The 23,349-nt window shown below is 44.8% G+C and overlaps 1 protein-coding gene across 4 annotated transcripts in view; it reads right to left on the bottom strand.

Moving 5' to 3' along the window:
• The window catches only part of Atp8a2 (ATPase phospholipid transporting 8A2), a 587,084-nt gene that overhangs the window by 562,778 nt on the left and 957 nt on the right, over positions 1-23,349 (bottom strand). The window lies entirely within an intron of this gene.

The following is a 23,349-nucleotide window of genomic DNA, read 5'->3' as shown; positions in this document are numbered from 1 at the left end:
GATTCTGGAAGAGCATGGGAGTTGGAAACATTGCTGCAGCCATTTGGGGAAATACAATCTAGCAGAACTAGAAATGAGCACATTTAATTTTAATCAAATATTACTGAGAACCACACTATAAGATGTACAGAAAACTTAATGAAAGATGTGTAAGTCCTCCACCCTGAACACACTGAATACATGGCATGCAGGCTCCCAGAGAACATGGCAAAAGCATTTACCCTGCAAGGAGACTGTAGAGTGTGGGCAATAAATAGAGAAATAGCACGTTGAAACAGAACAGAGAGTCTAGAAATAGACCCAGAGCCATATGGCAAAGTAATTTTGGTGAAGACACTAAAAAGCAACTCAGTTGAGTGGAGACAGTCCTCTCCACAGACAATCCTGTGACAGCTGGATGCTCAGACTCCGGGAAAGGCTTTAACCTTTTATTCATGCACAACACTTAAAATTAATCGTAAATATTAAAAGGGGGGCAGGTATTTCAATCTTCTAGGAAAAAAATGGTGAAAGCTGCCATGCAAGGACATGAAAAGTGCTAGCTGTAAAAGTAAACATTTATAATTAGCATTGGAACCACAGCTTCTACCCAGCAAAAGATACAACATGGTGAAGAGACAGGCCGTGGACTGGAAAGAGATTTTTTTCCACAACTGGTAAATCAAGGGACTTTCTATATGTAAATAACTCCCACAAATCAAGTGTTTCAAAAATGGTCAGAATACCTGAACACACACTTATCAAATAAAGATAAACAGAAGGCACAGAGTCACCTGAAAGGTGACAAATGTTAGTAGTCACCAGGAATGTGAAAATTAAAATAAGAACCTATTCTGCAATGGTCAGCATGTCCAAATTAAAGAATAATTCCAAATATTGTGGATGATGCAGAGCTACTGGGATTATATGGGTGTAAGCTGGTGTAACCACCTAAGAAACAAACAGAAAAAAAAAAGACCTAATGGTCTCTCATAAAGATCAATATACACCTTTCTTATGACTAAGAAATTCTACCTTCAAATCCTTACCCAAAAGAAATGACCATGTTATTTCTACAAAAAAAAAAAAATACTCAAAAGAGAGTATTAATAACTCCAAACTGGAAATAGTCCAAACGGCCATGAACAGGCCAGTGGATGCACCACTGCCATCTGTTAATGGAATGTGACTCAGCAATAAGGTACAAACCGGCAAACCACATAGATGAATCTAGAAACTCAGTGAAAATGACTGGGCAAACCTGAGGCAGTTGCATTCAAAAGAATAAGGGTCAAGTTGTGGAGGTTTACCAGGACAGGAAGGGACTCAAGGGAACTTCTGGGGTCGTGGAAACTTGTCTGCTAACAAAGTGTAGATAGATACTGGGTGCATATGTTAAGACTATCAGATTACGTAGACAAGAGGTTCACAGTTCACTGCAAACTTTCTTGACCTTTAAAATACGAATAGAAGAGATAACATTTTAAATGCTAAAGTATTCATGCTATTTTTAAAGAGGAAAAAGTTGGACAACAAGCCCCATGAATAAGAAGATGTACAAGGCCGGGGCGGCAGTGGTGCACGCCTTTAATCCCAGCCCTGGGGAGGCAGAGGCAGGTGGATCTCTGTGAGTTCGAGGCCAGCCTGGTCTACAGAGTGAAATCCAGGACAGGCACCAAAACTACACAGAGAAACTCTGTCTCAAAAAAAAAATGTACAAATAAATAAAAATAACCTTGGATTATGTTTAATGTTTAAAATTGGTGTGCAATGGGAGGATAAGTTCCACTGTGCCATTTTCAAACATACATACATATATTTGAAGAAATATGTGTATAAAATCTTCATGCCTTTTCTCCACTGTCTTTCTACAATCCCAACCCCCTGCCCCTAGACAATCCTTCTTTCAAGCAGATTGCTTTTTATTCTGAGACTGAATCTCACTGTGTAGCCTTGACTAGCATGGGACTTGACAAGTAGACCAGGCTGGCCTCCAACTTACGGAGATCCATCTGCCTCTGCCTCCCAAGTGCTGAGATCAAAGGTGTGTGCCACCATTGCCCAGCCAATTGCATTCTATTGTATTATCTTACCCATTCCCTCCTTCAAGATGATGTCTTCCCCTCTCATAGGTGATTTTTTTATGTTCACAACCTACACAAAACACCACACACACACACACACACACACACACACACACACACAAATTTTAACCTAGATTCAGCATATGAGAGGAAATGTCATATGTGTTTTTCTAGGTCTGGCTTATTTTGCCTAACATAATGGTTTCCTGTTGCATATATTTGCCTGTAGGTATCATTATTTTCATAGCTGAATAAAATTTCATTTATATATATTTCATATATATATGTGTATATATGTATATATATACAAACATATATATATATATATATACACATTCATATATATCACTTTTTCCCTACCATTCATGTGTTGATAGACATCTAAGCTGTTCCATTTTCTGGCTGTTGCAAATACTAGAGTAATGAACATGGATGTGCACATGTCTCTGGTGTGTTAAATCAGAATCTTTCAGATATAGACCCAAGAGTACCATAGTTGTATCACATGATATCTCTAGTTTTAGTTTTCTGAGGAACCTCCATGCTGATTTCTACAGTACCTGCATCATTCCCACCAGCAGTGTATAAAGAGAACCTTGATTGTTTTTAAATACAAATGTTTTAAGACTATTTGAGAAATTAAAAAGTATAATATAACCTTTTTTAAATCTTTAGATTACTTGTATTATATGTATATGAATGTTTTGCCTGCATATATGTATGCATGTATAACGTGTGGGAGCCCGCTCCCACCTTTTGAAAGGTTCTTAGGTGGAGAGAGGAATTAGGAAATATCAGATAGAAAGAGAGACCTAGATGACAAGAATAAAGAAACACAGGATAGCTTTGGGAGGGCCTGGATCAATACCCAACAGCCTCATCTTTTATTGAAAAGGGCTTTTTATAATATGCCAAGTGTAATGAATGATGAATGGCGCTGGTTACTGCTCAAAGGTCACAAGCCATGGCCATGACTACCTAGTTACAGAGAGCTTTATTAGGAGGAAGGGGGTGGTACAAGAGAACCAGGCCTGGGAAGGAGCACATGCAGAGAGCAGAGAGAAAGATGGTGGGGTCTGAGTCACAGTTCCAGCTCTTTAAGGCGCAGATGGGCTTACAGAGCCACACCACACATGTGCAGACTATGCGACGACGATGCACATACGTGATCACCAGAGCACACTGGTATGTAAGACGCAAGACCTTTTGCTTAACTCCTGAACTGCACATGTGTGGTCATGCAGTTGGAGTGAGGGTGGAATTCTAACATTCCAGACTTTTTGCTTATTATAAAAATGAGTGAACAGGAAGAGGGGCATCGTTTCTCCTGGGAAAATTGCTTCCAGCTGACTTGGTGGGCGTTGGTTGACTCTGGGGCGGGTAGGGAAGGGGGCTTCTGAGGTAGACAGGCATCCTGGGATGGTGGGCTGTCGTCTGCTACCTCGGAGCTGTTCATCTTTCTTGGCTTGGCACTCTGGCTGCTTTTGTGTCTGACAGGATGCTGGTGAGACAGAGAAAAGCTTAGAAGAAAAAATTTTCCTTCATGGAGGTCCCAGGGTGAGGGAAGGGGAGTCCCGGGACCAGGAATTTGGGTTGCACTTATCTGAATCAGATCTGACCTGTCCAGATGGATTCAAGCTGGTTTCTGGAGCTTACAAAAATTTTGAACATATTAAGAAGCAGCCATTAGAGCACACCTTTAATCCCAGCACTCGGGAGGCAGAGCCAGGCGGATCTCTGTGAGTTCGAGGCCAGCCTGGGCTACCAAGTGAGTTCCAGGAAAGGCGCAAATCTACACAGAGAAACCCTGTCTCGAAAAAACCAAAAAAAAAAAAAAGAAGCAGCCATTAGAAAATTAAAGCCTTGGGCTGATGACCATTGTAGTGTTTGGTACTCTGCTTGTATTGGTTAGTGTTACTGAGACAGACAGAGAGATTGGAACATGTTTTTAATTTTTTAACCTGAGATAAGCTTTATCAGAGACAGATTATTTTAAAGCACCTGTTTTCTTTACTAGTTTAGCATCCAGGAGACAAAGGTGATCAATTGTTGAGAGCATTTAACAGTAATTGATGGCTATATTAAATCTGTTTTTTGCAGAGCCCAGACCCTCTTGGGGGGGGGGGTAAACACCTTTGGACTGTTACTCTTCCTTACTTGATGATCCCTGGACTCCAGCTCTGTGGTGATTCTGTAACAATTAGCTGGTCAGTTAATTAGAAGAGGGAACCAGGGAGAGAAAAGCTTGTGGGATGAGAACTCACTCTTTTGGAATTAGGGACAAGGCAGAGAGCATGGCTCTGTCTGTGTCCCTGTGCATGAGGAGGAGAAGCACTTCTGACAGGTCTGGAGGGAGGCACATGGAGGGAGCAGTGAAATGAAAGCTCGTACCTTAGCAGGAAAATCTGTTCCCATTAAGTAACCCTGAAAGCACAATTAAGTCTGATGAGGTGGGTAAGGCTGTCCTCTCTACCCCAACAATAGGGAAACAAGGAGAGGTGAGACCCCAGGACTGACTGACTAAGTGGCTCTGGCGTCTAGAAGGAAAGAAATGGATTGCTTGCATGCTGCGTTCTGGGTTCCCTGTGAACAAGGCTGTGGCCAAGCCTAGAGGTCTGCTGGAGGTCTTAGTTTGATGCTCCCATGCCCCTCGGTGCTTGGGTGCAGTCAGCTGACCAGTTGTCTTTTTAGGTGGCACTTTGAACAAGGCTCAACTGATGGCCTGGCAGGGCATGCACTAGCGCCCCCCTGCCCCCCCTGCCCCCCTGCCCCCCCCCCCCCCGCACTTTAAACAGGGACCCAGTGGCTTTCGAGAGCCAGTCGGACAGCGTGTGCCAGCACTTGGCAATTCTGTTCATGGGCTTTTTCATCTCTCCCCTGGCGCACCTTCAATGCCACAGCTGAAACTTCCACCTGTGAGGTCAGGAGCCTTGCTCTCCAGATGCTTAAGTTTTAGCCCTTATGTTGGGAAGGTCTGGGAGACAAGAGATGGATTTTATTCCATGTCCTGAGATGTTTGTTTGTTTGTTTGTTTTTGATAGCCTGTTGGCTTGAGGACAGCTTTAGGAAGACTCACCAGGAGTCAGACTGTAAATTGATCTCTGGCTAAAGAGCCATCCTGATTACTGTGATCCCCTTGTGGGTCCTGATCATAAACTTATTTGCATGCATCCTAGCCTGCTTTCAGACCTGTCTGTGCTTCTCAGGGCAGCTTGAGAACGAATGGGAGGAGTTAAGGTGAGAGCCAGATACTAGAGAGCCCACCCAATACCAGAGAGCCCACCCAATACCAGAGAGCAGAGTGGAAGTCAGAGAGGCAGAAGTGGTGGCACATGGCAAAGAAAGAATCAGAAATGGAGAGGGAGAAGGATTCGGAGCATTGGTAGAAAGCTTGAGGATAAGGTAAGTCTTTTCACTTGCCCGTTCGCTGGCAGAAGTTAGACGATTACCATGGAATATCGGGGTTGAAGCAGCCATTATGCAGCCAAATTTACTGGTATCTGGGATATTTAAGGCATTTGTCAGAGGAGGAGTGGAACCATGAGAAGGAAGCCTTCATGTCCCATGGCTGCAGTCAAGAGAGAAAAAAATAAAAAATAAAATAACAAACAGGATCCTCAGGCTCCTATTTCAAGCGTCCTTGAGAATAGGCAGTCTGTGGACCAGCATAACAGCACAAATTACCCAATCATCATCATGAAAAGGGCAAGGGCTGGAGAGTACGTACCAGCACATCAAGATTGAATGTGTCATGGTACCGAGGGCTGCCCTGGGGTCTGGCGCAAGGAATATATCTTAGGCTGCAGTCACGGGAAACAGCAGGGGACTCACCAATCTTGGCAGCACATGTGGTGTGTGTGGAGCAGTCCAGTGACTGGGCAGATGAAAAAAGTGGAGTGGGCAGTTGCAGGTCCAATGGACCTCAGTATAGGTTTCCGACGCTCGGCCCTGGACACAGAGCAGCCGGAAGAGCCCATCCAAGTCACGACACCAATGAAATGAACGATAAACGGCACTGGTTGTGGTGCTGGTTACTGTGCAAAGAGGTCACGAGCCACAGCTATGACTACCTAGTTACAGAGAGCTTTATTGGGAGAAAGGGGGGGGTACAAGAGAACCAGGCCTGGGAAGGAGCACATACAGAGGACAGAGAGAAAGATGGTGGGGTGGGGGAGATAGAAAGAGTGGGGTCTGAGTCACAGCTCTTTAAGGCACAGATGGGCTTACAGAGCCATGCCACGAGTGCACAGATTGTGCGACCATGCTCTGCATTCGTGATCACCAGTGCACAATGATGATGTAGGACCCAAGACCCTTTGCTTAACTCCTGAACTGTGCATGTGCAGTCATGCAGCTGGAGTGAGGGCAGAATTCTAACACCAAGAGGTGAGAGGCAAAAGACCTCCCCCTTGCAAGATCAAAGCACACCATACAGCCAAGTGTAGGCCCTTCCAAACACCTGGTAAACACACCGGCGACCAATCATCTCGTTATGCGGCCCGGCTGGGTAAAGCAAGTCCAGATTCCCTGACCCTGAGTAAGTTCTCACTAGATAGCTTCTGTGGGCTCCCACAACCATGTAAGTGCCTGGTGCCTGCAGAGGTCAGAAGAGGTCAGAGGAGATCTGACAAGATCGCCGGGAACTGGAGAGATGGCTGATTGTGAGCTACCATGTGGATGCTAGGAATTGAGCCCAGGTCCTCTGGAAAAAAGCAACAATTGCCCTGATTCACTGAGCCATTTCTCCAACCCTGTAATATAATCTTCAATGAAGAATGGATAAATGCCTGTCATGGGGCCCAAACTTGTAGTCCCAGTACTTGGAAGGCTGAGACAGGATGGTCTTGAGTTAGAGACCAGCCTAGACTGTATAAAGCAAGATCTTGCCTCCAAAAAAGGGGAGTGAAGATGTAAATAGATATAATGAACAAATACGTGCTTACCCATTTTCAATACACATATGTAAACTATGTAAATACTTGTCACCATCAATATATGTCTTTATATTATGTATCTATGTCCACTACTAGAGAAAGGAGTATTAAAACTTCTAGATCCTTCTTTATACTTTACATTTTTTAAATTTCCTTTTATTTCATTTATTTGGTGAGGACATATACATGCCACAGCATTCAGGAGGTCAGAGGACAATTTGCAAGATTCAGTTCTCTTTTACTAGCAAGTAGATTCAAGGGGTGGAATGTAATTCATCAGGCTTGGCCATCTCACAGGCTAGTTTTACAATTTTTAAGATACAATAGGAAAAAGTTATCTTTTTGCTGTTTTCAGGCAAAGTCTTGATTTTTTTCCTCCTAATTACTGGGGATACAGACATAATCTCAGATGGGATATATGATTATAGAGGGACCATCCCCCTAAAAGCCACGGCTTCCATCCAAGGCTGAACCTGTGCCTGGGATGAATAATGGAGGGATCACAGCACCAGTTGCTGCTGTGGTTAGAATACAAGTTTTCCTCATTGTGAGGGTGAAGAGAGTAAGACCTCAATCCAACCATGGTCTTTAGTGGAAGAGCATTGAGAAGGAACTCAGTGTCCAACAAGATCATCAGGATGGAGCCCCATGATGGGACCCTGCTAGATCTGGAAGGGGGAAGGGGGAAGAAAAAATGGAAGACACGGGCACACCTCCCTCTCTCTTGCCAGCTAATGGTCTGGGTCACCCCAGGATTTTGCCAAGAAAGTCACCACCAAATGCAGCCAATCAACCTTGGAGTAGAATGAAGAGCTGCAATTCCTCCTCTTCATAATCTGCCAAATTTGTGGGATTGTGATTTATGAACCGAAAATGTAGTAGTGCAGGTAGGGAGTGAAATGGGGTCTAGACAGACGTCTAGACAAGAGAAAGGGGTGGACTGAGGCTGTGGCTCCAGAGTAGAGCACTTGCCTACCGTGCAGGTGACTCTACACTTGATTCCCAACACCAGGAAAGCAACCAACCACAGAGAGAGACATGGTGTCTCTTTGGCAGACACAGCACAACCAAGGATCCCGGAGACCCCACAGCTAACACGGCAGTTTGATGATGTCAGCGAGTCTTCTGCAGATGGTCTGGTTTTACAGTAGCGATGACAGAGTACTTACTCCAGATCAAGCAACAGGGCAAATGAGCTGCCAGCACTTTCTCCGTTAAGTTTCAAAACAATGCAAAGAGCTAAGTGTACCTGCATCTGTTTTGCAGAGGAGGGAATTCTGGGTCAGAGAAGTTGAATAGTTTGCCCAGAACATCAAACAGGCTGTAAACAGAATGCGAGCTAGCGCAAAGCAGACTTGCAATGGAAAATTGACAGGTTCAAACATTAATTCACAACAGTCAGGAGCGCACAATGAAAGCCGTATTTCATGTCAGCAGCGCAGAAGGCTTCAATCAGGCACCTGTGCTTTCTGTCACAGCTACTCTCGGGTGTTGACAAGGCAACAGGAGCTATGGATCGCTGTCTCTTCACTCTCTGCTGATGGGCTTCAGAGTCCAACCACAGTACCACAGCACAGGCCCACCTCTCCAACACTTCCTCTGGAGGTGATCACATGACCCAAGCATGACCCACCAGAGGTCTGAGGCTGCGACTCAGAGGCAGAGCAATACAGCAGAGGGTAGAGACATTCATTTTGATGAGGATGTGAACTGGGGGCTTCCTCTATGGTCACTCTGTGCTGGCAGAGGACTGAGTGTCTAATGCTGTGGCTTGCCCTGGGTAATCAGCCCTTCTGAGGCCCTATCTGCTTACTGGATAGGCAGTAAGTTCCAGTTACTCCCAAGTGTCTACAGCTCTAGAATGTGTGTATGGGAAAGATTTATGGGTGGAAAAGCTTACCCCTGGGGCTACTGTCACTCAAGGTACAGACTTTGGGAAGTAAATGTCCCCAAGCCATGACCAGGACGATACAAATTACCGTATCACTCATCAGCAGAATAATACAGACTGATGCAAGTTCCTTCATCCTCTCTGCGCTCCTTGCTCTTCATCAAACTCACTTGGAGCATGCCATTGTAAAGAACGTGTGCACACACAAGTGTGTCAACATAAAAGGAAGCCACCAGTGCTTCTCAGCCATTTCTCAACGCTTTGGAACTAAAGATAACACACGCTCATGAGCACCAGCTGGTAGTCCACTTTGGAACCTCACTTCTAGAACCCTGGAACCCTGATTCATTTGAATGGGGTGATTAGCCTGGCTCTAGATGAGAGCTGTGAAATGTGCCATGCTTGTCCTATCATGCTTCAAAGGACAAAAGCCTGTAACCTTGTGCCTACACGTGTATTTGGGAGTTCTTATTTCTTGTTGGATCCGATTCAGGTTTCCTTGTGGCTTTACCCAGTAGGTCTGTATAAAGAGGACGATTGGACCATGGGTCTGAGTACCAGGTGTCTGAGATGGTCTGCACTTGGCTGTGCTGAGGGGAGGTCTTTTGCTTCACCCCTTTAAAAGCCCTTTGGCAGAGACAGTCAGGGCCCGATGGAGTAGGATCCAGGCTCTCCCAAGGCTATCCTGTATTTCCTATCTGTTTCTCTCCTCTCTATACTTCTATCTAATATTTCCTGCTGCTTCTGCTCAAGAGAACCCTGGGGAAAAAGAGGGGGTGGGATGACCCCACACACACACAGTTTCCCAGTATGTGAAGCTCAGGTGGAAAGTAATTAGGACCACAGCTCACCATGGCCCTGAGAATTCTCCCTTGCTGTCTTCATTCATCTCATTTTCCACGACTAAAGTAACTGCTCCCAGGCCTGGGATATAGCTCAGCTTGCCAGTACAGGCCTAGCACGCACACGGCCTTGAATTTCATCCCCAGCATCACATAAGTTGGTATGATGGTGTAGACCTGTAAACCCAGCACTTGGGAGGCAAAGGCAAAATGCTCACAGGTTCAAGGCTCTGAGCTACATAGTAAATCTGAAGCCAAAATAGCAACTGCCTCCTCACTTCAGCTCATCAAACATTTTCTCAGTCTGTTGCTTGATGTCTATGCACCCAAACAGCAGTCTTCTGGTTTTGTTTTTTAATATTTCTTCATTTTTACATACTGGCATTAGAAATGTCGTAGAAACATATAAGCTTTTCAACGCTTTTTTAAAATATGTATTCTTGCTATGTATCCCAAGTTAGTCTTGAACTCACAATGTGGCTCAAGCTGGCTTCAAACTCCCAATCTTGCCTCAGGCTCCTGAGTCCTGTGATTATAGGCATGTACCACCATGCCTACACATATTATTTCTGAAAGATGAAACTGCATTATTTAAGTTACTTACAATGTAGAGCAAAACAAATTTTACAGGCCAGTTTTTGTATTTTCATTGTGTATGTCTTCCTAGGCCAATCTATCACCAAAGGAAGTTGATCTTCCATTTTCAAAGGAATTTGGAAGGTGATTGATGCATAACACTCTCTGTCCCTGCTCATTTCTGTTTCCCTCAGTCTTTTACTGATCTGCTTCCTTCATCATTACGTAGATCATTTATGGAACTGTCACCAAGAACGTGTGAAATAAAGAGTGTGGTTTCTTGGCCAAGTCACTACCTGAATTTTGGCCTTGTTTTTCCACAGTAAAAATGCTGTGAGTAGGTCCCTTGGAACTCTGAAAGTCAATGGTTACAAAATAATAAATCCACATTGTATAAAGCATCTGGTGTCAGCCACATAATGGTAGGAGGGAACCGACTCCAGTGTTGCCCTCTGACCTACACATCTGTGCCAAGGTACACGCACGCCCACATATGCATCATACATATAAATAGAAAATTTAAAAATAATTAACTCAATTAAGATCCTTTTATCTCACCGCCTACTGACATGAACCCAGGTTCATTTCATAACTAAGGCTGCAACGTTGCAGACCATATAAATCACCCCGGAGCAGCTTAGGGAGAGGGCAGGCTCCTACCCCACCCTTATCACTACCTCGATCCCTGGGGGATACAAGAAAAAGCATGACTTTTTCTTCTGTAGCTTTCACGTTTGGTATTTCCGGCAGCACACAGTCACTATGTGTGTTCACAGCACACAGTGTGACGAATAACATGAGGTATGATGTCAGATCAATTTGTGTGGTCAGCACCACAGAGATGTACAGTCTTCATCAGCATTGGAAACCTTCTCCTCTGTTTATTTTGAAATGCACAACCAAATATTGGTAATCTTGAATGTGGTCTAGAGTACTGGGAAAGAGCCCCCGATCTATACACCCTGTCCCTGGTAGCCATACTCTCTCCCTGTCCTCCTCCTAGCCTCCCTAGACCAGTGGTCACTAGCATATCCTCTGGAGATTGGGTCATTATTTGGCATCCTCACGTGACGATCCACATTTGTCCTTTCTGTGTTTCCGTTATTTCGCTCAGCACAGTGCCCTCCAGGGCCAGCCACACTGCAGTGAATGGCAAGCTTTCAATAGATGCAAAGGCCCTCCGGATGACCACTGCCCAAGGGCTCCAGTCTCTCAGAGGACCCTAGACTGACAGGGAGGAAAACTGTGGATTCCAACCCTCAGGCCTGCCACTCAGAGGAAAGACGGCGGAAGCAGCAGGCACACCGATATTCGACTCAGCCTAGTGAGGAAGGACCCCAAGGAATCCTGGGTGGCAAGGGGAGGCTACTTCATGGTCTGGTCTTTCAGTGACGGTGGGAGCCTTTGCACATCCGAGCTCACTTTTACGTTGGAGCAAGGAAACTTTGAACACATATGCCGCTTTTAGACAGGTTGAGTCCCGTACTGCTTTAGCCAAGTGTCTGCTACTGAGTCGGCGGCAGAAGAGGAAGCACAGCGCAGGGAAATGCACAGGAAAAGTAGGAAGACCTGCTTACTCTCCGCTGAGTGGCTTATAAGAAGCCACCATTATACATGTTATCACTGTCGTCCTACTCTGCATCAGAGAGAGACTGACTGGACTCATGTGCTGTCACGGTGGGTTCCTACAGCATGCATCTATAAAGCATGAGCCCTTCCCTCTCCAAAGACTGGTTCCTGAATGCCTGCAGAGACCAAGATGCACAGGTACTCAAACCCTCAGTATAACATTGTGTAGTATTTGCGTAGATCCCATATGCTTCCTCAAGAATAATTTTCAGATATGCCCAACCTATGGCCCATAGGCCACATGTGTCCCAGGATATTTGTAATGGTGGTCCTACATTTTTGTAGATGGCAATGTCATAGTGCATTGTCAAAAGGCTGGACTCCTTGCATCATTCTAAGTAGCTTGTGATACCCAATACAATGCAAATGTCATACAAATAATTATAAGATTGCATTGTTTAGAAAATAATGACAAGAAAACAAAGTCTGTGTGTGTTCAGCACAGATACAAACTGTTTTTGTCTATTTTCCATCTGTGGTTAATTGAATCCATTATAGGATGCAGAACCAACAGATGCAGGGACACAGCTTCATTTTCTATCCGCCATTAAACGCTGCTGGAGTACTATGGTGTATGCACAGTTTCACACCTACTTGTGTTAAGAGCACATATTCAGACTGAGTGCTGGAAACTGAGGTGAGCAGGATCCTTCTGGAAGGACAGGCAGTCAGCTGTGCTTCTTTGCTCTCCTAGCTAGAGACCACCAGGGTAGCCACATGCACAGTTAATCCAGCTTCTACAAGAGGTACCAAGAACACTGACAGAACTGTGTGGGCTCTGTCCTGGGGTGGGTGGAGATTTTTAACCACATGGGGAGTCCAGCACCTTGGCTTGTGTCCTTGCAGGCAGGAGCCATCTTTAAAACCAGTCATTTTAAAACTGTGTTATTCGAGACTGGAGAGGTATCTCAGCAATTAAGAGCACTTACAGGTCTTGCAGAGGACCTGGGTTCAATTCTCAGCACCCACATGGTTCACAAGTGTATGCCACTCCAGTTCCAGGGACCCAATGTGCTGTTCTGCCCTCCGGGGCTCATGGATGCACACAGCACACATTCATACACTCGGGCACAGACAAATACGCTTTTCTTTTGTGAGGGAGGCTATAAGGGTGGACATGGAGGAACTGGGAAATGAGTGGGATTGGGGGGCATGATGTGAAATTTCCAAAGGATCAACTTTTAAAATTATGTTAAAAAAGAAATATACAGTATTTGAAAGCTAAATCTTGTGTTAAGTCAAACTTTTGAGCCTAAGAGTTCCATGAAATGAGGGGTCTACTGAGTGTGCAGATGCTAGCCAAAGATGAAAGGATTGGTCCCAGGGCAGATTTCCTGAGCTACAGCAGCTTGGCCCATTGCAGCTGGGAAAATGCAGATGAGATCTAATAAAGGGCTGGAGTGTTTTATGATGAAATTATGGAGAGAAGTATGCACTGTTTAGATGAAGAGGAATGGGGCAGGATGATGCCAGCCGACAAAGCCTGGGAAGGAGTGCATCCAGAGCAGGCCCCTGCACCTCTTCGGATTTCCCCAAGAGCAGACACAAGCCCTGCAGCTTTGGGGGCTGGGCCTCGGCACTCAGAAGAACACCCAGCAGTCTTTGCTTTCTCTTTGTTGATGGAGCCTGATGCTGTCAGTTACAATCAACGTGTCTCTTCCTTCCCTCTGGCATCTGGACTGCAGCTTGATTAGGGCCATGGGAATTCTTATCACTTGAGAAAAGGGGAATGGGAGAAACCTCAGAGCACCCTATGCAAGAACTTACTAAACACATAAAGGCATGTGCTTGTACACACACACACACACACACACACACACACACACACTCCTCCTCCTTTCTCCTCTCAGCCTCACCAAAGGTCCTGGAAGTGAGATGAGCAGGAACATCTCCATCTTGGCAGATGGGCTCCTCGGTGAGAATTTCTTACATGGACAAAATTTAAAGGTAGTTTGTGAAATTGACATTACATAGTTAGTTTGCAAATTGACATTGCAAAGTTAGTTCAGCTCCATGGTGTTCATGGGGCTAAAATGACTTCAGCTCGGTGGTGTTTGTGTACGTCCACATCTTGCCCTCACTGCTTTCTGATTTATTTTTTTCTCTGAATATGAAGAGACAGCAAAGGCAGACACATTTCAGCCAAGGCTAGTTCTGAATAATTTAGCACTCAAAACCGCTGTGGTTGCACACTGGGGGAATGGAGCAGACTCAGGCCCTTCTGAATTTGATGGCCAGTGAGAAGGGGAGGAGCTAGCACTTTATAGGTCTGATCTAGACCAGGCATGAGTGCGAAAGCTCAGAGGCGAGATTGGTTCCCTCTCTACTGCTTGTGCATCCTACCTAGATGCAACCCACCAGAGAGTGGGTGGCCCTGGCTGCCACAGGCTACTTGAACATATCCTGACTGCTTCTGAGCAGCTCTCTTTGTGCCACACATCTGAATATTTGCCAGAGTGAATCCAATTATTCTTCCCCGGAAAACAGTACCAATATTGGTGACTGAACTTTAGAAAAACAAAGTCCAATAGGTATTCTCAGCCCAGTTCTCCTCTCATTTATGGAGAACAAAGTGCTCACTTATGAATAAAGACTGGGAACAAGCGGGATTGATGCACACCTGCCATCCCAGCTCTCAGGGGGCATGGCTGACTTCCAAATGTCAGAGACTAGAAGACTCATATGCTACCTTCAGATCAGGACGAACCCCCACACCCTCCCTTGCACGTTGAGATGGTGTCTCTGGTGGAGGAGACCTCATTTGCTGGAGGAGGTCACCAGGTCTACAGGGCCCCGAGCATTCAAGTAAAGGCAATGCCGCCTCTTCAGGCCTCGACTCACCCCACCCCTGCCCCTCCCTCCTTCTCTCCTCCTTCCCTCTAGCACCCAGGCTTACTCAGCAGACTGCGGGACTCCTGCACACACATCTTCCTTCCCTCCTCCCTTAGAGAGAGGAGAAAAAGCTCAGGGGATGGGGAAGACCCATAAAGACTTAGAAAACTGAAAAAGCACACATCCAGGAAGGCCAAGGGCAGAGAGAGCTCCACTTAAGGACAGAGTCCCCGGAGAACAGACAAGCGGCCTCGCAGTTCAGCCAGTGGCTCCTGCTGTCAGTGCAGCTGGTTGGGGCATCAAGTGCCCATTTGGAAAGCAGAGCTGTGCTCAGAAAAGTTACATACTTTTTCATGCTTATTGGTCATAGTATTCATTTTGTGATTTTTTTTTTTTTGAGACAAAGTCTCAGGGTCTCACTATGTAACCGTGGAACTCTGTAGACCAGGCTGGCCTCAAACTCTTAGTTCCGCCTGCCTCTGCCGCCTGAGTGCTGGAACTAAACACATGCACCACCGTGCCTGTCCATTGACATTCTTGAGTCTATTTTTCTCTAATTGGTACTTTATTCACACTATATTGTGTTTTTCTTTTCATTTTTGTTTTGTTTTGAGCTGGGCAAGGGAATCCCCACCCCGACAACAATTATTTGTTAGAGCTTCCTGAATAAATGTTAGCACTTTCAGAGGCTGACTATGGTTAACCCACACAGAACTTCTTAAAGAGCATGGCTGTCAGATACCCAAAGCCGATGAACCACTGAGCCAGGGCAAGGCCTGGGTGCTCTGAGATACAGAGACTGTGGTTGCCCCTGAGCCACCTGTCTCTCACACTGTGCCCTCATGCACTCCCTGGACAAAGCTTGAGGGACAAGACTTAACAGGCCACCAAGCTCACAGGAGTCAGAAGAGGCTGTTCACAGTGACAGCCATAGGTAGCACAGGTCCCAGGAGATAAAAGACGAGGAAAGCAAGTCTACAGAAGACAAAGTACTTCATGCTGTCAGGCTCTTTCAGGTCATCTTGAACTCTATAGAATTCATGTTGGAGAACCTCTTCATCTCGGCCACCCTTTAAAGCAGTGACCCTTTTCAAACTCGAACCATTCATCCCTTTTGGACAATGGCTCTAGAAGGATAGTAAAGGATTTCTAAGCTGGGAGGGGCAGAATTAGGAATGTGATGAGAGAGGACACAGCTGTCCATTTCTACCATGTGTATTCTATAACACTGTTTGGAATGGTCTTCCTCCATCACCCGAGAAACTGTTGGGAAAGCAATATCATTTATGGTTTCGGTCTTTAACTTGTTTTCATGGTAAGGTTTTCAACCCTGATCTTCATAACAGATCCATGTGCTCAAGTCACACCAGGAAATGCTCCTATACCAAAGTCTCTCTGCTAATGTTTCACTAGGACATTGCATTTTAAAATGTTCCATCAAAACAGTAATGGAGAACCATGGGATGATCTCACCATAGCATTAATGTTTCCCTCCTTCCTCCCTCCTTTCCTTCTGTGGCTTTCAAATTTTCCCAATATGCATGTATTTCTTTTCAGAGCAGGGGCTGAGGGTTGCTGAAATGTCCTATTAATGAATTGGGGGAACAAGACATCTTATTTTTAAATAGAGATGTGTAATCTGGACCCAGATCTCTCTTGTCCTTCACTTATTCCTTAGTCCTTCTGCAAAAGGGGGCTGTGCACTTCTCCCCGGATGTTTAGAGGGCAAAGGGAGGGACAGGTAAGATGTGCCTAACACATTATGAACGCTGCAGAAGAAGACCACAGTGGGCAACTGGGGACACAGAGATGGGGTTGAAGACATGAAGACATTTGGTGGCTTAGCTATGAAGCCACCAAATTAATGTAGGTTGTTCCAGGGCCTGATAAAATCACTGCACAGAACTCATTGAAAAGCCACATCTGTCTCTACCACTGGTGAACATAGTCTTGTCTTTCAGAAGATGAAGTGTTTATGTGGCCTTCTCAGGGATGGAGCCAATTGGCTTCCTGAAAAACTATTCCCACGGACCTCCTGCTCTTTGTCTTTCAGACTTAAGACTGAAGGGACACTGGCTAATAAGGTGGCCACTGCTGCAGACTCAGGACAAGTGGGCAGAGAACTCTGTATACGTCTGTCTCTGTCATGTGACCACTCAAGTAGGAAGCAACGTTAGTCTCCTGCCATATCCATGAAACACTTCATGATTCCGCATTTTCAGCCACTCTGCTGTACCCTTTGGGAGATCTTTTTTCTGAAATTTAAAATTTTCAGAATTATTTCCTGTTCTCTCCCCTAGGCCATAGAAAAAAGTGTTTGTTTGGACAGATTATTATGTAGCCCCAACTTCTCTAGAGAACTAAGTTATACAAGCATGTGCCATCCAGGTCCTGCTCACAGAAAAGATGTTCTGCTAACCCTCAGAATCATCCCAAAGGTCTACAGGGAAAAACAGATTTCTATTAAGCACCCCTACCCCAAACCAGCCCTGCATGATAGCCCAGTGGGGACAGTGCATGCTGCCTAATCTGATGACTGAAATTTCATCCCTGGGACTCAGACGGTGGGATGAAAGTTGTCCTTTGATCTCCACGAGCATGCCATGGCATGCACGTGTGCAGACAGACAGACAGACAGACAGACACACACACACACACACACACACACACACACACACACACGAAACAAGCAAAAAATAAATGTAAGTAACTCCCCACAACATATCCCCAATCCAAGGCATTTGCCTAGTTTTCCCATGTGGTGATTCAATTACCTTAACTATCGAAGCTATCCTATAAGAGGTCTGTATTTCCCTCATGGTGCTACTTCCAGCTGTGAGCTGGCCCTAGTCATTCCAGTTTCTCTCCCTCCAAACAGAATAATAACCATCCTGTTCTGAGGGATATAGGAAGGCTTAGGTTACAGGCATACCTATGAAATGGCAAATTATGTCAATAAAAGAGAAAAGTGGAAGTCAAGGGCAGAAGACAAGTATGAGTCAGCCTTGTGGGAAAATGAGAGGATGGGTACTTAAAAAGTCTTTGCATCAGAAAATTGGCAGCTTGGAGATCACTCAGCAAAATGGCTAAAATCTACAGAACAGGCTCTGGGGAGCTGGGGAGAGGACTCAGAGGGCCCGAAAGATGTCTTGCACTTCGAGCTGGAACCACACACACCACACTCGAGCTATAAATAGATGACAGGCTTTTGTGCTTGTCATCAACCTCATCCGCTGAGACAATGAATAAATGTATTAAAGAAAGCCTCTGTTGATACCAAATCGGATCACAATGTGCTCAATCAAATAAGCCTGGCAGCTGTGCCCTCAGAGGCAGCCCCACGTGGTACAAACGGTTCTGACGCAGGCCCTACCCTGGGCTGCCTCGTGTGTGTCACGGGTAATAGTTACGTAAGTGCTCAGTCTGTCTACAACTTATGTCCCATGTTTCCACACTGCTTGCGAAGCTCTTCTGCTCTGTTTAATGTTTCTTTCGGATCAGGCTAGCGACAGCCCAGTGACCATGAAGACGATTGCAATGGGCCTGATAAGTGACCATCATTTAAAAACGTTAAAGAAAGTTTACAGAAAAGGTACTGAGAGAGCTGGGGTGAGGGGGTAAAGGAGATGGGAACCATTTTCAAGAAAAAGCAGTGAGCCAAAATGAGACCCGGGAGCCATGAGGAAACTTGTAAGATGGGCAAAGATTCTCTAAGGCAGTATTTCCCCCAAGAAACCCAATGTGAGCAGAACTGAACTCCCTGGATAAGCTGGAAACCTCCAAAACAAAAACATACCTTAAGTAAAAATGGCAGTTTCAGCTGGGGAAAGTATTTGTCAGAAAATCTGAAAAGGTTATTTAGAAGAAGTCCAACACAGAAAGCAAGAGGACAGAAATAATGAGTCATCGAAAGGATGGATGCCCAGAGGGCCAAGACAGTAGTGGCCATCAACAGCTGAACCTTGCCACAATGCTCAGCAAACAGTGAAGGACAGATTATTCTATGTGAGCTGCAGAAACTGGAGACAAAAGGACTATAGACCTCAAATAACCTGAATGTAGGAAAATAAATAGCAACTTCCAGGAAAGATATAACTAAGTTCCTAGCCCCAGCCTTTGTGAGGAGACCGGGGAAGTCACCATGGAGATTATAGAGAAAGCAAGGTGTGGTGGTTTGAATGAGAATGGCCCCCATAGCCTCTTACATTTGAATGTTTGGTTCCCAGCTGGTTCCCAGCTGCTTGGGAAGGAGGAGGAGGTGTGGCCTTGTTGGAGGGGATATGTCACTGAAGGTAGGCTTGGAGGTTTCAAAACACTCACCCCATTCCCAGTGTGCCTTTTGTGCCTGCTTGTGAGTCAGAATGTGAGCTCTCAGCTCCAGCTCCAGACACCTGTCACCATGCCTTCACTCTGCCATCATGGACTCTCTGAACCCAGAAGCCCAATCAGACTCTTTCTTCGTCGTGGTATCTTATCACAGGAATAGAAAAGCAACTAAGACACAAGAGTTTAAGATTTGCCTAAAATTAAGCCAGCATGCTGCTACATGCCTGCAATTCCTGCACTAGGGAGGCCGAGGCAGGATGAGAGTTCAAGGTCAATCTGGGATAGAAGGTAAGACTTGTCTCAGAAATAAATCCAAATAAAAACCCAATAAGGAAGAAAACTCCTTCCCCAGGGTGATGATGCTGAAAATGACTGTTGATGCCTCAAAGTCTGAACACAAGGAGGGTTTAAACTATGTGCAAGACCTGAGCTGGCACCATGGGGAACTAAGATTGGCAAGTGAGTTAGGTCCCTTTTGCAAAGTTAGTAATGCAATAAAAAATAAACTAAAGCTGAATATAAATTGGTTCAATTTTCCAAAGATAAAAGAGTGCCAGGGACATAGGACCTGTCTCCTTAGCATCCTTCAAAAAAATAACATGCAGTATCTGATGAATCTTTTATACACAATGTCCCCTTGAACCAGGAATTTTCTGTACTAAATTATTCACTAGGATGGATGCACCAATCCCTCTTCTCAGCTACATAAGCCCCTTCATTATGTGATTGGGGACTTGATTTCTCCTTCCTTTGAATCTTGGCTAATACCATGATTCCATTTGGCAGGACACAATGGAATTGCCACTCTGGAAGACCTGAGATGAGGCCTCACACATGGTCACAGTTTCCACTGATACCTTCTTAGGATGCCACCTTTAGCACAAAAGGCTACAGGGACAAAGGGACCAAGCTATCCATCCCAGCAGGGCCCTGTCATCTGCCAACCCAGCAGCTGAATGTGGCTTCATGAATGAGCTAAGTAAGGCACCTGAAGATCCATTCACTCAGCAATACATACTTATAAGTCACTGAAATTTTGGTCTTAAGCAAGTAACTTTTGCGGTAATTTGTTGTCATTGTTAAAAAATAAAGGGCTGGCTGATACACACATGGAAACCTACTGAAGAAAAAACAAAACAAAACAAAACCCTGCTGTGGGATGGTCTGTATGTTAAATTGCTCTGATTGATCAATAAATAAAACACTGATTGGCCAGTGACCAGGCAGGAAGTATAGGCAGGACTAACAGAGAGAAGAATTGGAACAGGAAGGCAGAGAGAGTCACTGCCAGTCGCCGCCATGACAAGCGGCATGTGAAGATGCTGGTAAGCCACAAGCCACATGGCAAGGTATAGATTTATGGAAATGGATTAATTTAAGCTATAAGAACAGTTAGCAAGAAGCCTGCCACAGCCATATAGTTTGTAAGCAATATAAGTCTCTGTGTTTACTTGGTTGGGTCTGAGCAGCTGTGGGACTGGCGGGTGACAGATTTGTCCAGGCTGTGGGGAAGGCAGGAAAACTCTAGCTACAAAACCCAGAAAATGAGAACCAAAGCATTTTACACCAAAGAACTCAGTGCCCGGTACCCACCTCAAGCCACAGGAGGAAACTCGAGCACAGTACTCGAACAAGATCCAATGTGCTCTGGTGCTAGCGGCATGGCTTGGCAACAGAACACTTGCAAGCAGGAAGAAGTGAATAAAATCCCATTAAAATGAGGAAATAAAATATAGCAAAAGGTAACATCATCTCAGAAATGAAAGGCAAGTTAATTACTGGTGAGCAAAGGAAGAATAGACTCAAATGTAAATTTTATAATGAGCATTAAATAATAGAAGAAAAACAGCCAAGAACATAAACAAGAAATTAAGAAGAAGAAAATGTCAAAATGGGGATTGGAGGGATGGCTCAAGCTCTGTCTGACACTGCTCTTCCATCAGAGCACAGTCTGGGCCCCAGCACCCATGTCTGGAGACTTAAAGCTGCCTATAACTCCAACCTGACACCCTCTTCTGGCCCCTGTGAGCACAACACTACACACAATTAAGAATAAGATACATCTTAAAAGTGAAAAAAAAAGTTGAAACAGAAGATAAAAATGAAGGTCTGGCATGTATACTGACATTTAAAACAGACCATTGGCAGACTTTCTCCCGTGCTATACTCTGGCACAAGAGAATGTTCCTTGAGTTAAACAAAACCTGACTGCACAAGTTGAAATAAACATAGCCTAGTTAAAGCTTTTAGATTTATGCCAGGCAGTGGTGGCACATGCCTTTAATCCCAGCGCTTGAGGAGGAAGAGGCAGGTAGATCTCTGAGTTTGAAGCCAAGTTGGTCTACAGTGTGAGTTCCAGGACAACATCCGGGGCTACCCTGTTTGTCCAGGACAGCAGAGAAACCCTGCCTTGAAAAACAAACAAACAAACAAAAAAACAAATAAAAATTTTAAAAGCTTTTATTTACATATAAAGGGAGCCAAGTAACTCACAAGGGCAAAAGACTTGGACTGTTACCCAAGAGTAACACAAAAGACAGCACACAGAAGCAACACTGCACAGGAATGCAGGGATACTGGGCCAGAATATGAAGGGAAGAGGAGGCAAGAACGGGCCTACTGTGCTCCCTAAAGACATAAGCTACAGGGGTTTATGTCTTACAGGGAGATGGCTCCGTGGTTGAGAGCCCTTGTTTCTCTTTCAGAGGACCTGGCATCGATTCCCAGAACCCACACTGTGGCTCACACAACCATCCATAACGCTAGTTCTTCTAGGGGATCCAATGCCCTCGTCAGACCTCCTTTGAACACTGGGCATGCACATGGTACATACATATACATGTAGGCAAAACAATTACACACATAAAATAAATTTTAAAACAAAAAAAAAAGAAGGAAAGAAGCTACTAAAAGCTAATAAGCAACAATCATGAAATGCACCACATACGCAAATGCTCGAGGCATGCCATCCTCACAAGGCCCTGAGGATGAACTCTTTCTAACGCAAAGTAAAAGGCTGCACCATAAGCACTTAGTGTGTTCAAAAGCACACCTAAGGACAACGTGGTAAGGGTCCCTGAGTAGGGCATCCATTGCATATTTTGACTAGGTGGAAGTCATCACAATGCATGAATGTGAGTGGGGAAAGTAGAATAAGCTCATTGATTATTATATAGGTAATAATTAGAAGTCAATAATATTAGAAATCAGCAAACAAAAGCAAGACATGGCTGTATATACCTGTAACTCTAGCACTGGGGATAAGGAGGGAGAAGGGTCTTGAGTTTGAGACCAGCCTGGGTAATACAGCAGGATTTGGTTGGGAAATAAGAAGGGAGGGAAAGAAGAAAGGGAAAGAGAGAGAGAGAGAGAGAGAGAGAGAGAGAGAGAGAGAGGGAGGGAGGGAGGGAGGGACGGAGGGAGGGAGAGAGGGAGGGAGGGAGGGATGGACTTTGGCAAACAAGGTAGGAAAATGTTAAGACATCAAATTAATAATAGATTTTATTTTCAGTAGTCATTCTCAGTACAAATCAAGTGATATGGGCAAAAATAAGGATGACTACCTAAGGAATGTAACCAACCAAGCAGAATGTATAAGGTCGTTGTACACTGAAAATAATCAATTTGCCTTCTGGGCTCAAGACGGCTCAACAAGTTTTGCCACCAAGCCTGACGATCAGGTCAAACCTCAGGACCACACAGTAATTCCCACAATCAGTCCTCTGACCTCCACACATATAATGGTGTGCTTGAGTGCATATGTGCACACATACAATAAATACATAGATATAATTTTAAAATAAAAAATATATATCTTCTTCCCAACTCCACATAGAACAACCAGAAAAAGCTGAACACATATTAAGTGAAATGGAGGAAGCATGAGAGACAGGGGGTAAAGCCAATGGTAGAGCACTTGCCTAGCATGTACCAGGCCCAGGTTCAAGTCCTGGCAACGTGTGCACGCGCACACACACACACACACACACACACACACACACACACACACACGGACCAGCAAGCTCCATAAAACAGTTCAAACTCAAGCAGTGAGGGGTAAACAGATCAGTCAATAAACTGCTGAGTTTCTACATATTAAAAAGGGGGAGAAAGAAAAAGATACTGGATTTCTTGCATCCCACACAAGTCTGTTTCCATCAGAAAGGCTAAAACTACAATAATGCAATAGATAAGAATGTCCTGTGTCTTCTTAAAAACATTTAACACGGTTTTAAATACCATATAAACCCATAAAG

This window comes from Peromyscus leucopus, chromosome 9 (genome assembly GCF_004664715.2).
Source record: "Peromyscus leucopus breed LL Stock chromosome 9, UCI_PerLeu_2.1, whole genome shotgun sequence".
NCBI lineage: Eukaryota > Metazoa > Chordata > Mammalia > Rodentia > Cricetidae > Peromyscus > Peromyscus leucopus.
This window is presented reverse-complemented; position numbering and strand designations above follow the sequence as displayed.